The sequence below is a fragment of the Pezoporus wallicus genome, unplaced genomic scaffold, assembly GCF_028554395.1.
Source record: "Pezoporus wallicus isolate ANWC-B61680 ecotype Strahan unplaced genomic scaffold, APGP_CSIRO_Pwel_v1 contig_6631, whole genome shotgun sequence".
Taxonomy (NCBI): Eukaryota; Metazoa; Chordata; class Aves; order Psittaciformes; family Psittacidae; genus Pezoporus; species Pezoporus wallicus.
In genome coordinates, this window is record NW_026639372.1 from 151,225 (window position 1) to 166,659 (window position 15,435).

At 50.6% G+C, this 15,435-nt stretch overlaps 2 protein-coding genes across 3 annotated transcripts in view; one reads left to right on the forward strand and one right to left on the reverse strand.

Moving 5' to 3' along the window:
- PPP1R16B (protein phosphatase 1 regulatory subunit 16B) overlaps window positions 1-10,355 on the reverse strand; it is a 54,726-nt gene extending 44,371 nt beyond the window's left edge. The window contains exon 1 of one of the 2 annotated variants that reach the window (XM_057414344.1): window positions 10,261-10,355. The gene's annotated coding sequence lies outside the window, so the exon portion shown is untranslated. Of the gene's footprint in view, window positions 1-5,598; window positions 5,779-10,260 lie in introns of those variants that run through there. The other variant, XM_057414343.1, reaches the window with a different exon arrangement.
- ADIG (adipogenin) overlaps window positions 1-15,435 on the forward strand; it is a 68,624-nt gene that overhangs the window by 21,853 nt on the left and 31,336 nt on the right. The window lies entirely within an intron of this gene.

The following is a 15,435-nucleotide window of genomic DNA, read 5'->3' on the forward strand; positions in this document are numbered from 1 at the left end:
GAGAAGCAGCGGGATTCCTGCCCTTAGGCAAAGAAAGACAGATCAGAACAGGATTTCTGTGCAAACACGAACTGAATCCCAACTTCCCTTGCATGAGAGCAGCCCCATCTTCTGTGTCAGGCAGTTAAATATTGAAGGAAAGGCATGCAGCAGTTCCAATTATGTGGAACAAAAATTAATTGAGGGCATAAGTCTCCGATTCAGCTTTCCATTTATTTTTTCCACAGCACATTATGTGTGAGCATGGCTTGTAATGCAGGCACCTGCAGGGAAAGCAGCCCAATCATCTGCAACACTGATATTACCTCCTTTTCTTTGGTTTTGTTTTTTTTTTCCTGGTTAAAGATTCTGGGTTTTATCAACCCTGCAACACAAGATGTGTGGAGTCTTCCCCTTCCTGACATTTTAAACTACACATTTAGAGAAATATCACTTGAAAAACAACAAATTTCCCCCTAAAACAGGCTTTAAAATAAAACGGAGGCAAAAAAAAAGCTAATTTCCAAGCGCACCACAAAAACACCATTGCAAGAGCCCACACCCTTCCCCTAAGATACAAATTAAAGCCCTGCTCACCCGCACCCCAGTCTTTATAACAGAAATCCTTCCATTGTTTAAAGTCACTTACACACGTTATGGCCCATGGGAAAAGAAAAAAAATCCTGGGAACAGCCCTATTCTGGCACAGCACCGAGGCAGATAAGTGCCTGGATTTTCCATCTACAGCTTCTAGGCACCTCAGCAGTGCCAATACGGGATGTGTCAGCAGCAGGCCTTCTGCAGGCTCAGACTACCAGACCACAGACACGAATACCACATAGCCTGCTAGCACCAGGTGTTGGCCCCTGGCCACAGGACAGATGTCACCAGCCGGGCACAACCATCACCCAACCCAGAGCACCCAAGTGCCAGAGTCAAGCACACCAAACAGCCGCCACAGCACCAAGAGAGGTGTGGAGAGACTCATAAGAAGCACTGCTGGTAGAATGTTGTGGTGATTCATGGTGGGCTTGGATACAACTGGCAAGATTTGGAAGAGTTTGCTACACACCTCACAGGAGGAATATCGATTCTGTGGGAGATTTAAGAGAGGATCTTCTTCCCAACAATCTCATTTATCCTTTTTAAATAGCATTTGTAGTTAGTTATTGCTAAAAAAAAATGCTTTCAACTCTAATGCTTATGGGTACTCTTGAGCATATCCATAACCATTCCAACAATCCTCAAAAGATCTTTACCAAATAACACAAAAATATCCCCTCTAACCCATCCTGCATCCATCAAGAAGCCTGTATGTCTACTCAGGATGGTGTTGCCCACCTTCCTCTGCTGTGCAGGGACCAGTGGGGCTCCCACAGGCTCTGCTGGGACAGAGATTTGGGTGAGATTTGGGGGGAAAATTAATTAGCCGTGCTATGGTGCAGGACGCTTTGCTCCATATGGCTCAAACATCCAGATTTGTTTTCTAAGACACAGCCCTTATACCTTGGTGAAGCTTCCCATGACCCGGCCGCATGCGCTTGCAACCCAGAACCCCCCTCGTGTGCCATTCTTTCACCCCCAGAGTGTGAACAGCAGGTCGAGGGAGGGATTCTTCCCTGGGAGGGTGCTGAGGCGCTGGCACAGGGTGCCCAGAGAAGCTGTGGCTGCCCCATCCCTGGCAGTGTTCAAGGGCAGGTTGGACACAGGGGCTTGGAGCAAGGTGCTCCAGTGGAAGGGGTCCCTGCCCATGGCAGGGGTTGGAGCTGGATGAGCCTTAAGGTCCCTTCCAACACAAACCAGCCTGGGATTCTATGACTGTTCCACTGCTAAACCATGCACATTTCACCCTTCCACTCCAAAGGGCTCATCCTCCTGTACACCTAGCATTTGTAGGTCAAAGTCCAGCATGTAAGAAAGGGGCTTTCCCTGAGGATGCTTATCCAACACTAAGAAACCTTCAGCACAGCAGGCCAGACTACCCTGCACGTGCCAACAATCAACATGGTACCATGGCTACAGGGTATCAGCATCAGCCCATTCACACAGCAGCAAAGATCAACACTACCAGATGCTGTTACTGCAGAGCAATCAAGACCATTTTCCTTGAAGCCTGGAGGAACATGGTAAGTGCATCTGCTAGAAAGTTCAGCCATAACACTTCAAGGGGACAAAGGCTTCTGAAAATGCAGATCAGCAGAAACCCCAGCCACAGGAAGCAGGCTGTGGCTGCCAGGGCTTGGCTGAGGAAAAGCATCTCCACCAACAGCCCCTTGCTTTCACCTCTGCCCAAGCACAGCTCCAAAGTAACTTGCCTTATGTTAGACAAGGGTCATCAGATTGAAACAACACGTTTTGCTAGCAAAATGCTAACAAAATATTAGCACAGCTCTCTGCAGTGCCAACATCGCCAATTTCAGTCTCAAATCAGACACTCAGAGCAGCTTGCCACTGCCTTGCTGGCAAGGCAGATTTTATGTTTCTAAAGTACCTTATTTTTAGGCACAGTTATCAACCTGCACATCACCATACATGCCCTACTTTCTGTGTTTTCTGTACCTACTCTTGCCCACAGTCAGAGATGGTACACTGCCTTGGCTTGCTGCTCTGACCATACAGTTGCTCTGAAATTCAGTTTCAAATATTTACCACTTCTCAGTTTGAAAAGATGATTCTGGATGCTGTAAGTTAACTTCACTATGACCATGGTACCAGAATTGCTGGTAATGCTCTCCTCCTCCTCAGTCTAGATCTTACTTTGCTTCTGCCATTTCTGGGATTACAAGCACTAGGGCTTTGCTGCCACAGGCCAAGAAGAACCAAAGAGAACCTCATGATCCATGAGCACAAGGTTCAGCCATCCTTCTCTGCTGTCTTAATATGCAGCCATGCTGGGTGTGCAGACAGCCAGACCTGCCCAGGGCAGAGACTGTTTCCAAAGATATGGAGATTTAAGGGCCAGAACTCAGCTGGGAAGAATGGCTGCTCTTAAGGAAGACTTTCTGGCAGGCATCCTGAGCACAGGTGCACACCCTGCCACTCGGGATGTACCTCAGTTGAGTATTTGGTCCGAGATGCAGTTTTAATTGGATAGCAGAAAAATCAGTGTTCTGGCAATGAAAATGCAGGTCAGGTAGCAGGGGCATCTTAAAAGGCAGAGATCTGATCTGAGCATGAAGATGGTGGAGATGGCCCTTCTGTATGCCAGATCCACAGCACAGCTCCCACCAGCTGCTCTGGTGGGTTAAGGAATTCAGCAAGCAAAGCCTACCTAGTACAAAGCCCCTCTTAATTTAACACACCAGATGAGCTCTTGCTCAAGACCTCACTAATAAAAAGCCAAGTCCTACACAAATTCCCAAATCTAGGCTTAGTGCCTTACAGTAGAGAAAACAATGGTGTGTATTAGCAGACACTTCAGAGCCAGCATGGGGCTCACACCTTCCTTGGTCTTTATCCTCTGATGGGTATCTACCTTTGAGCTGCTGAGCACTTGCAGCAGAATTTGTGCCTGTGAAGTGCTGCCAACATCCAGCATTGCCACTGTAGAGCAATGCCTCATACTTGGGGTTTTCCCATACAGATCATTAGAGATGCCATGACTACACCGTAATGGCCATGGAGCAGTTGGGACAAAAATCAAGTGAACTGGCATAGATGAGTGAAGCTGTGCATTTCCAGCCTTCCCTCCTAGGCTGTTCCCTTTCTCCCCTTCAAAAATACCCAACCTGCAACTCCTGCACCCTCCAGCTCAAGGGCAAAGCATCGAGATGTGGCTGAGAAGCCCCTCAGCTATAGAGCAGAGACCAGAGCTGATGAGCAGACTCACAAGGAAAGTCTCTTGGTAACGCAGGGTGAGAGAAAAGGAGGAGAAAATTGCTGCCAGCTTGTTTGTGTGCACTTAAGGTGGCATTTCCAACCCTGTAATTGCTGCATAATGAATTTAGCAATGGAGTTCAAGAGCTATGATTCATTCAGGCCAAAAAACGATGAGTCAGCCCCTAAAGAATCATGAGATGTTAAAATTATATACATTGAACTTGAGCTTGTCAAATCCGAAGGACCAGCGTAACAGCAGAGTGCCTCAGCACAACCCAAAACACTGTGCAAACATCCCCCTCCTCCTCCCAGCCCAGGCAGGACAAGAGCAGCCCAGCCACAGCACATTGTCTGCAGCTGCCACCTGTGCCCAGCTCAGGTCGTTGGCTCCAGCTCACATAAAGGCACCTGATGCTGTCTCTCACCCAGAGCTCACACTGTCTCACACAGAAAGGGAGTAAGGTCCCATCCAGCCTAAGATCTTTGTGCAACCCTGCATGGTCCTCAGGGGAGATGAGCACTCGGGATGCTCATGCCACTGTGCAGGACCAGCACAGAAGCCATACAGAGGAGGTGAGCAGATGTGGCTGTGGAAAGCTCCAGCCAGGGTGCTAGAGCAAACCAGGGAGGTGGGGGTGGGACAGGAGTGCAGATCTCTCCATGGGATGGAGCAAGAAACAGGGCAGATTTCCTACAGAAAAGGATGCAAGTGTCAAGGAGCGCGTGTGGATTGCCAGGAGGCAATGCAGAGAACACCTCAGGAAAAGTAAGATTTTTTCCCTGCCTCTGCTGGGTGATCTTGCTTAATTCATGCCCTGTATTCTGTGCTTACAGAGCTTGCATATAGGGAAAGTTATTTTGAAGTGAGATAGGGTGCGAATTCAAAGCAGAACAACTATTCTGGGTTAACTCCCCAGGTAACTTCTTATTCTAGAATGGCAGGATCTTTTCCTAGTTTAACTCACTTGAAAAATAGATTAGGCCAATGGTTCTCATCTGCAAAGCCCTGGCAGCTGGCCTGCTGCTTTGAGAGCATCTTTAATTAGAGCCTGGATACGGGGACATGGGGGCTGCAGGATGCCCACAGTCCAATCTGGAAACATATTAAGGTAACCCAGGAAAGAAACAACCGCCTGCCGGAGGGCTTGCATGGGCCCGGCTTGGGCAGGACCTGCTGCACAGCAGTTCTTCCTGCAGCAGGCACACGGGGACACACTTCGGTGGGGGGCAGCTCATGCAACATGCTCTGACAGCCATAAACGAAACAGTGCTTGTGAAACCCATGAGCTGCACTTTGCACCAACCAAATCCCTTCTCATAAAGCCATTTTTGTTTGAGGCTCATTTGAATTTACCATTTATCAAGCTTCCCTTTAGCCTCATTAATCACAACCTATCAAAGCTCTTTCAAATGCAAACACAGAGAAGTACCCGGCAACTGCACTTCTCCTTTATCCTTCTCCTGCTGGAATTATGGAAGGCTAAGGAGCAGGAACTGCCTCCTGCTTTTCAACTGCTTCCCCCGGGATGAAATCAGCTGACTATCCCGAAAAAAAAACACACTGATCTCTTTCCCTGCCAGCCAGCAACATACACGGGCAGCAAACATGTTGGGCAGGAGAAAAAGCATCCCTGGGAAAGTCGAGGGGAGGCAGAGAGGTGGCTCCCAGCAGCACGCGGATGCTGTCTCTGGAACCAGGGACAGCCAAGACACCTTTGGCAAAGGTTTGGCATTCCCTGCCCAGGCTTCTAGAGCCAGAAATCTCACAGCTCAGCTAATCCAGGTCAAACCATACACCACTTGTTTGCTTTGTCGGGGTATTAAGGCTCAGCCTTCCTCAAGCTATTCTTTTCTTTCCCTTGGTGCCTACATGGCTGCTAACCTCAGTACTGACACACGTCTGGAAGACCTGCAAGGAAAAGGTCCATTAGGAAAAATGGCATTACTCTGAAAGTAACACCAGCTCATGGAGGCACTGAGGGGTGCTGACAAGTTCAGACCCGGTCCAGTATCACCAGTTCAAACTGATGAACCCTTTCCCACTTTGCCGTGAGACTGGGGGTGCACTGTTCATTCCTCTCACCTCCCAGAGTTCACCAGTTTTTTCCACTGCCATTCATCCATGCTCCTTGCCCTATCCAAGTGCAGGACTGGCCCCCGAAGTGGGAACTGTCCTGACTGCCAGGGGGAAGGTGCCAGCAGCCAGCGATTCACGTCCACTATTAACAGTCCCTCGAGCTGTGTCCCACCCTACGCCAGCTGCCGAGCAGGACCTGGCAGAGCAGTGGGCTTTGGCTTACTCAGAGCTGCAGTCTGCTCCTGGGTACTGTGGTTCTCCTGCACCTCCACCCCAGCCAGCAAAGCGCCAGGGCTCTGCTGTCCTTTCAGGAGTCCTAGAAGCAACCAGATTGGAAAACACCTCTAAGATGACCAAGTCCAACCGTTTCCAACTGCCAAGGCCACCACTGCCCCATGGCACTGAGGCCTCGTCTCCACAGTGTGTGAACACTTGCAGGGACAGTGACTCCAGCCCTGCCCTGGGCAGCCTGTTCCAACGCCTGAGCACCCTCTGGGGAAGGAATTGCTCTGAATACTCAGTGTAAACCTCTGCTGGCACAGCTTGAGCGTCACCATCAAAGAAAAATATTTTAAAATTTAGGATATATATATATAAAGAAAAACAACGTTGGACAGCAAGAAATGACAGTCCACAAAATAAAATGCCCTAAAACAAGACTTGGACAAGTGACACAGCTGGTGCCAACCAGCAGCAACACAGGCAGAACAGTGCTGTCAAGATGAATGAGCAAGGGGAGAGGAGATGAGGAGAGGCAAGGAGATTAATAGAAGACGACAGATTTCTAGTAAGATTGAGATAAGCCTCTTTAAACTTCGCTAACGGATGAGCCAGCCGGCAGGGCCGTCCCGGGAGGTGCTGTAACCTGACTAACAGCCTTGCACAGAGCCGCCAGCTGACCCCTTTCACACATCCCCACTCACTCCTGCGGCTCTTCCAGCAAGAAGAGCTGACAGCGCCGTGCCTGGATGCTTCTACATCAGCACCTGCCTGCCAGTACAGCCCTCCTTGCCAAGGAGCCACCAGCCCCAACTGCTTTCCACAGCAAGCAGGCAGCGTGGCCAGGCTGGCAGCGGGCACAGTGCACCCCGTCCTGTGCTGCTCCCCCGGCCAGCCACTCAGCAGCTCTGGCTGCCCACGCCGGGGCTAATCCTGACCCACGTTGCCAGCACCCAGCCACAAGCTGCCAGGCGCGTCTGAGGGGCACATCGCTCTGGAATAGGGCTTTGCTGAAGCACGGATGGGGATGGCAAGGTGATGAGCGGGGCCCCTGAACCACACTTCAGCCTCCTTAAATTCAGCTCTGCTGGGATCCCTGGCAGAGCCAAGTCCCCCAAAACCATTACACCCCAGTGAGCAGTTTCACATCCTGAGGAGGAGGAGAGGGTTATCCACGGAGGAGGGACAGCTTGGAATGTTACGATTTTTAAGATCCCCCCCCCCGCGCTCTGGGGAGACCCCCACTGCAGTCCCAGATCCAGCTCTGGGGCAACAGCGCAAGAGGGACATGGAGCTGACAGATCAAGTCTAGAGGAGGCCACGGAGCTGCTGCGAGGGCTGGAGCAGCTCTGCTCTGGAGCCAGGCTGAGAGAGCTGGGCTGGGGCAGCCTGGACAAGAGAAGGCTCCTCAAGGGGAGACCTTAGAGCAGCTCCAGTGCCTAAAGGGGCTGCAGGAAAGCTGGAGAGGGGCTTGGGACAAGGGATGTAGGGACAGGCCAAGGGGAATGGCTTTAACCTGCCAGAGGGGAGACTGAGATGAGCTCTTAGGCAGAAGCTCTTCCCTGGGAGGGTGCTGAGGCGCTGGCACAGGGTGCCCAGAGAAGCTGTGGCTGCCCCATCCCTGGCAGTGTTCAAGGGCAGGTTGGACACAGGGGCTTGGAGCAAGCTGCTCGAGTGGTAGGGGTCCCTGCCCGTGGCAGGGGTTGGAACTGGGTGAGCTTTAAGGACACTTCCAACCCAAACCAGGCTGGGATTACATCATTCTTGATTTCTTATACTTTCAGGAACAATACCTTCAAAACCCGATGGAGGTGGAGTGAATACCATGCACAAATATGACTGAGTTTAGTATGTCTCCTTTTCAGTGCCACAACAAAAGCCCCTAAGTGTCTGAAACTGGAGGTATCACTTGGGGCAGCAAAAGGTTTCAGAATGCCAGTTTGTTTGATATCAGGCAAGTTTTTCTTCTTAGGCAAATTGGCTGGTGATATAATTTGCCCACTAAGGTCACTGAATCATCACCTAGCAGTTTCAAAGGAGACAAGATGATCTGCAAGCCAGTTTTCCCCCTCCAGCCCTATGAGTGATTCGAAACGCAGTTAATGATAATGGCTCATAAGCATCTGGCAAAGGACTTGAGAGTGCAATGTGTTGCCCAAGAAGAGACTGACTTCTTTCACACCAACAAAACTAAGCCTGTGAAGAGATAGGACCTGATTTTGCTATCTCACTTTACAATGATTAAATACCCAAGAGCTCCCAAACTTGAGTCAGACATAGGTAAAAGCAAAAAGGAGAAGCAGATCCAAAACCACCTTAAGGAAGGTCACACTTTGCCACCAGTGAGCAAGAGGCCTTTTTAAGAATGGGGATAAGAAAGGAGCAACATCCCCAGAAGACTTAGCACGAGCCCTGTATTTTCCCGTTTATGTAAGATAAAATTCAGACATGCCCTCAGCCACAAAAGCTTCATTATTTGTCAATCTCAGGCTCTGTAACCAGTAAACACCGGTTGATGTTTTTCTTCTTACTGGATGAAAAGTGCCTAGAGGCAACAGGCATTTTATAAATTATTAAACCAAGGGAAAATGAGGTTCCAGCAAAGTGGCTGCAGAAGCACCAAGGAGCTCGTACAATTGGTACCAGCAACTCACACAGAGTCATTTTTCATGCAACAACAGACTCAACAACAAGACATTGTTAGGAACAGGCAGCACAGACACGTGGTCTTGATGGCAAGAAGGCGACGCACTATCTCAGCATTTCATTCCATCCACCACAGATATCTGAAGTTCAACACTTTAAACCTGGGTTTTCTCATGAGATACACACATTTTCCAATCAGAAGGAAAACAAACCTCTTTGCCTTTTGGGGGGCTTTTTCCAACCTCATGAGACATCTCAAGACATGAAGTAAAACCCATAAAAATAATGTAATAAGTGTATCTTCAATATCATCCATTGATCCAACCCTTAGCGTAGAGATTAAAAAAGGGAAATCATAAATTAAATCATGTTCTGCATGTTCAGGATCTAATACGTTACATCTTTCACAACAAACACAAACCCCTTCCAGGCTCGGTTCAGTTCCAGCCAGAAAATTCGCCTCTTCTCAACCATAAACCCCTCCACCTCGGAAAAAGCACAGAGGAGTGGTGGCAGGGCTCAGGGTCAAGGTGGAAGGCAGGGCAGGCAGGAGCCCGAGGCTTTCTTGGGTTTGTTAGGAGGACTCAGGGTTCATTCAGGGTTTTGTCCTGGTTTGTGAACCCTCTCCTTTCCCCAGCCATTTGTGAGAAGCCACTTTTCCTGTGATGCTATTGTAGCTTGAAGCATCCTCCATCCTACCCCTCGAGTGGTTATCACAATGCAGAAAAGATCTTTTCAGAATAAGTAAGCAAAGATCTAAACATGAACTTGTTGGTTTGTGAAGTCAACCAAAAGCATCTCTGGCAGCACTGCCACCTCAACCGCGGAGCCTGAGAAGGGGCTCAAGTTCACGGTAAAGTTTGCCTGGTCTGCCTGTACCTGAACGTGACTGTCTCCAAGAAAGACCTTCATTTCCCACAGAAACCAGCAATTGCAACCCTGGTGCCATTTCAGGAATTACGGTTGCTCGTATTTCTGCTATCTCCAGTGTGTTTCTTCCACACCGAAATCATGCCAAAAGGGACAGGGTTTCTAGAGGCAATAAGCAAAACCCACCCACTAGCAAACGCAAGAAATTAACGTCCTGGGCGCTGCAGAATGCCCCTCGACACAAACACGTACTCCAACGCCAGCGAAACCCTCCCGTGGAATAAAAACCGCTTCAAAAGGTACGCGCGCCCTCGCCACGAGCTGCGCTGCGGTACCGCTGCCCACACGGACCGAGGTGACCCCGGTGAGGCGGCTCCGGCCAGCCCGGTCCAGGACCGCGCGGGGCTGCAGTTACCCGAGCTCCGGGCCGCGGCGGGGACCCCACGGAGCAGCCGGGGCGGGGAGCACGGGCCGGGGACACACCCGAACAGACGGACCCGCGCGAGGGGCTCACGGACACCTCCCCCGTGCCGGGAGGCCCGCACCGCGCCCACCGCATCCCGCTCGGCAGCTGCTCCCCCCCCGCGACCGAACCGAACGGAACCGGGCCGGGCCCGCCCAGCTCCGCCGCCACCCGGCCCCGCACTCACCCGCAGCGGCTCCCTGCGGCGCAGCGGGCCCGGCGCGGCAGGCAGCGAGCAACGGCGCCGCGCAGCCCCGGCCCCCGCCCGGCTCCGGCTCCGGCTCCGGCCGCAACTCCGCCCCGGGGCGGGGCCGGGGGGGGCCGCGGGGCCCGCAGGTGGCTGAAGCGCGGGGCGGGGAGCGGCAGCCCCGGGGGTGCGGGCTGGGCTGGGGCTCGTTGGGGTTGCGGGGGTCGAAGCTGCGGCTGCCCCATCCCTGGCAGTGCTCAAGGCCAGGTTGGACACAGGGGCTTGGAGCAAGCTGCTCTGGTGGAAGGGGTCCCTGCCCGTGGCAGGGGCTGGAGCTGGAGGAGCTTTAAGGTCCCTTCAACACAAACCAGTCTGGGATTCTGTGATGATCCTATAAATAAAGACCTAAAAGAAGGTCCCCAAGCTGCGGTGGAAGGCAGCCATCACACCTCGGCCCTCCTGCGGCTGCCGAGTGTGGCTGTAGCTGAGATTTGCCCTGGCTGCTGGCTGAGCACAAGCTGTGGGATGCTCTTGCCTACGCTGACAGTGGAAGGGCTGGGGAGGGATCTGAGTTAGAAACTGGTTTGCCCTTGTTTCAGTGTAGCCAAGCACAGCAGCAGGCTCCTGTATGCCGCAGAGTGAATCGATGCTAGGGATGAAGTCCCAGAGCACTTTTGAGGAGAAACTACATCCCCCATGCAGGTAACCAGTGTAATATTCACGTCAGGCTGTAAAAGCACAGTGACTGAGGCTGGCAACAAACACCATTCCTGAAGTATGCCTCATGCCCATTTTATAGACGGACAAAGAGAGGCAGATAAGAGTCTTTGCCAGGAGCCAAACCTGTCTCCAGAGCTCGGAGAGAAGCCAGAAAGCCTCCTGGGCCAGGGAGCGGCACTGGGAGCCCACACTTACCCTGTGCGGGCTGGGAGCCGTGCAGAGAGAATTCCTGATGCTGCTGTCAGGTCGTGTGTCTGGGACGGGCTGCCTTTCCAGGGTGAAAGAGGTTTCAGGAGGTTTGGAGGATTAATCACCACCAGCTCTACTCCTCCTTGAGAAAGGGCCTCCACCCAGACCTAACAGATGAGCAGGGAGAAGCTCTGACCATTGAGCAGCAAGGTTTCATTCAAACGTTCTTGCTCAACAAATGCCTTCTGGTTTAAAATGCAACTCACTCCTTTGAACAAGACAACATAAGGGGAAGTGTTTATGGGTAATAAACCTGGACTTTGCAATTGATTCTACAGAAGTGTGAGAGAGCATCCAGAGCGTGAAAGTCTGCTGAAGGTGGGAGTTTTCTCCAAGGAGTGTCTGGGAGCTCTGTCAGGATTCATATATTACTGATGCAACATGGCAGAACCGTGTTTTAAGAGTCACCAAGTGACACATGGAGACATGTCTTATTGTGTACAAGCTTGTTTTATCGCTGTATTTGTACATGCAAAAACCTGGAAAACAAAGCTGATGAGAAGAATGCCCATGTCCTCCTCTTCACTGGATTCACAGAGGTGTAGGTGCAGAATGAGACGAGAGGAGAAATTTTTATCCAAGTTACAGTTTAGTTACAGATCATAGAATCCCAGACTGGTTTGGGTTGGAAGGGACCTTAAAGCTCCTCCAGTTCCAACCCCTGCCACAGGCAGGGACCCCTTCCACCAGAGCAGCTTGCTCCAAGCCCCTGTGTCCAACCTGCCCTTGAACACTGCCAGGGATGGGGCAGCCACAGCTTCTCTGGGCACCCTGTGCCAGTGCCTCAGCACCCTCCCAGGGAAGAGCTTCTGCCTAAGAGCTCATCTCAGTCTCCCCTCTAGATCTCAGACAAGACTTAGATCCTCACCAGCCAAAGACCTTGGCAGCCATGGGCTTGCACAGAGCAGAGGCAGGTTTCCAAAGCCCAAGTCTGGCAGCTGGAGCCTCAGCCCAGGGCACTGGAGAGCCGAGCAACGCTGGACCAGTCTCTGAAGTCCATGATTCAGTTGTTTGTTTATGTAAAATGTGTTGTAAGCACAGCTGCTTTCTGAGGCATGTATAGTAATGATGGGGCAGTCACACAAACTGGCTCCACTCCAAACCTGTGAGTCAATGCAAAGACCTGAAATGCATCTGAACAGCTAGAGGATCAAAACCAAACACCAAAACCAACTCGTTTGCTATTCAGATCTGGATATGAGCATTGTCATTGGGAAGATAAGTAACAGCTACCACATAATCGGGCCCTTGTGGTGCCCAGAGCTCAGGAATGGAGAAGGTGGAGATCCAGGGCAGAGGGAGGGGTGCACATGTCAGAGTGCCTGTAGGCATCCTCAGCACCCTCGGCTTTGCTGGCAAGTCAAATTTCTTGCTTCTGTTGCCAGCACAAAGCTTTGAAACTAGAGTAGAAATACAATTTATTGCTCTTTAATACAGTCAAGATTCTTTGTTTTGTTTTTTTTTCCTTTTTTTGGGGGGTACAAATTTAAAAGATTAGAGATCCAGGTTAAGAAAAAAGATATTTCAAAAGTAAAGTTTCATAAAAAGCACTAGTAAACATCCAGCATTTTCAGAGGGACAGTTCCTAGCACCTCCTTCCTTATCCAGTGTTCAATGCAATTTCACAGGCAGTTCTGTTTCTTTAGCAAGTTCACTATTTGCTGGAGAGGTTTCACCTGGGCCCAAGAAGAGGTTTCTCCTCTTGTGCTTTTGTAAAACATGAGTTACTCAGCTGTCACACTAGGTGCTGGCCACCAAATTGCTTCTTCTGGATTAAAATCATAGATGGAAACCTGCAGCAACTGAAGGACACTCAGCAGACCCTGTAGCTCGGATGCACAAAGGGCTGCCAGTCTTGGGCTGTGCTGGGAGCTTAGTAATGTAGAAGTGAGGGGACAGTAAAATTCACATCCTTGTTCTGTAGAGCACGTGCCTGTCACTCGCATGGTGGCAACTTGTCAAAACAGCAGGGTTGAGCGTGGGCAGGCTGCAGGGGAGTCAGGTGCCGCAGGAGGAGCTGTGACAGCAGTGCCATGCATGGGCTGAAGCTGCTGCCCCATTTCCCCTCTTGTTTCCTCAATTTGCATTTCCATCTCTGCAGGCTTAACTCCATGGCAAAGTTTTCTTTTCATGATCTTTCAAGGTCTCCCAATGTATTTTACCCCAGCTAAGAGTTACCATCACTAAGAAGCGATGTGGATTGTAAGGAAATAGACCATATCCATACTTAAACCTACTGCAAATGAGCATGAGCATGAGCCTCTGCAAAGCAGAAGAGCAACCTACGCTCTGGTGTCCTATGCAATAGCCCGGCACAGCTGGGCAGTGCTCATGGGCAACATCTGGCAGCACACTAAGGGCTTGGGATAAGAAGCAGCAAGCCATGACACGAGAAGTGAAGGCAGAAGTTGGTCACGGTTGGTGAACATGGGCTGCTTCAAGCACTGGGGCTTGCCCAGCGCAGGAGGTAAAGTCAACTGGGCAGGGGAGGTTTGGAAAACACCAGGAGAGTGCAGGAGATGAGAAAACAGAAGTGTTAACCTTACAGTCTTAATGGCGAGGGCAAGAGGGTTCAAACAGAGAGAGCAGGAGGAAATGAGCAGTGCAACACAAGGGGAATTGTGGAGTGGTGGCAGGAGAGGAGCGATTCAGCTGTGGATTGTGGGCTGGTATGAAGGAAGCAGCAAGGGACAAGAAAAGGAAATTATGCTCAAACCAAGGGGTGCCAGTGGTGAAACATGATCTACAGAAAGATACATGAGTCAGAACACTGACATTGGTTATTCTCTGTAAAAGGGCAAACAAGGGAACAAACAACAGACACAAGGTCTTGGAAAGTGCTGAAGATATGGAAAGGCTCTCAGACATCTTACAGAAGGGCACGTAACCAGGGGCTGAATGAAAAAAGAAAATTAGGCGAAGGAAATCAGTAAGAGAGAAAAGGACACAGAAGGGTACCAAGGGAAAGCTGAAAGCAGCAGCAGAAATATGGGACTAAAAGAGATGAGGGGTGTATCTGGGATCTTCATTTCAGTAGAGGGCTATGAAAGGAAATCAAAGATTAGATGAAGAATAAACTAGGAGGCAAAGAGAGAGGGTACAACAGATCTGGCTCAAATCAGCAGAACAATAAAGTGCTGCAGCCAGAGAAGTCAAGAGTAACTCATCTTTCATTCTTGGGCATGGAATCAGTAAAATAACAATTTTGCAAACGTTGGCAGGAGGGGCCTTGGCCTTGGGGACTGTTACTCCATCTGAGCTAAGAAAGCCTACACCAGCCTGGGCAGGAGGCACTAAACTGGCATGATGACTTCCCAACACTCCAATAAGTTATCGAAGTGTATCCTCACCACCACAAAAACCAGCAAGACTTGGGGCGGTGCCGGTGGCAGTTTGTACCTTGTAAACACAGCGAAAGAAAAAAGATAATTGATCAACACCCACTGTTTGCACAGCTCACCCTTACCAAAGGCTGCTATTCCTTCCTCCTCTTTCCCGGAAGCACAAAGGCAGCTCTCTGGAGGAAGGGTTGCTTTGGTGGCGGTTTCCTCCTCCCAGCTCCTCACACAGTGCAGCAGTTCAGAGCCCACTGGAGCAGCAGCAGCACCTTCAGTAACAAGGGCTTTAATCACAGAATTAATCCCTCCATTTTCTGTAGCGCTTCAAGTCCCCTGCCATGGCTCCTGCAGAGAAACCTGTGGGGTTGGTGCCACCTCCACAGGCTCTGGGGAAGAGCCTCTCAACAGCACAGCATTTCCTTCTGCCTGCAGTGTGGGGGCTGAAAATCGTTTCTGTTCTCACGGCTCTGCATCGCGTTTCTCTCCTCCAGCCCTGGGGTGGCAGCTGGTGCCTGGTGCTCCCCTTCCTCACAGCAGGTGGGGGAGATTCATCAGAAAGGTTGTCTCAAGGTGCAAACTTTGCATCTGGCTGCAGATGTTGAAGGTCAGAATTAAGCCGCTTTAACTCAACACCTTTGCACCTGTGGGAACCTTTGAGAAGATGTTCTGAGGCCTAGATGCAACTCGCATGCAAAACATAAAAGCACGGCACACTTCTGGTACCGCACAAGCTCCTTGCACTAACACATTATCAACAGATGCTGTCTTAGTGAGTTTAGAAGTGACAGCAACTCAAGAAGAGGGGACCCTCAAAAAACAGCATCCAAATGACTTTGAATCAGAAGTGAGACCCTCTGGCTACCTGAAA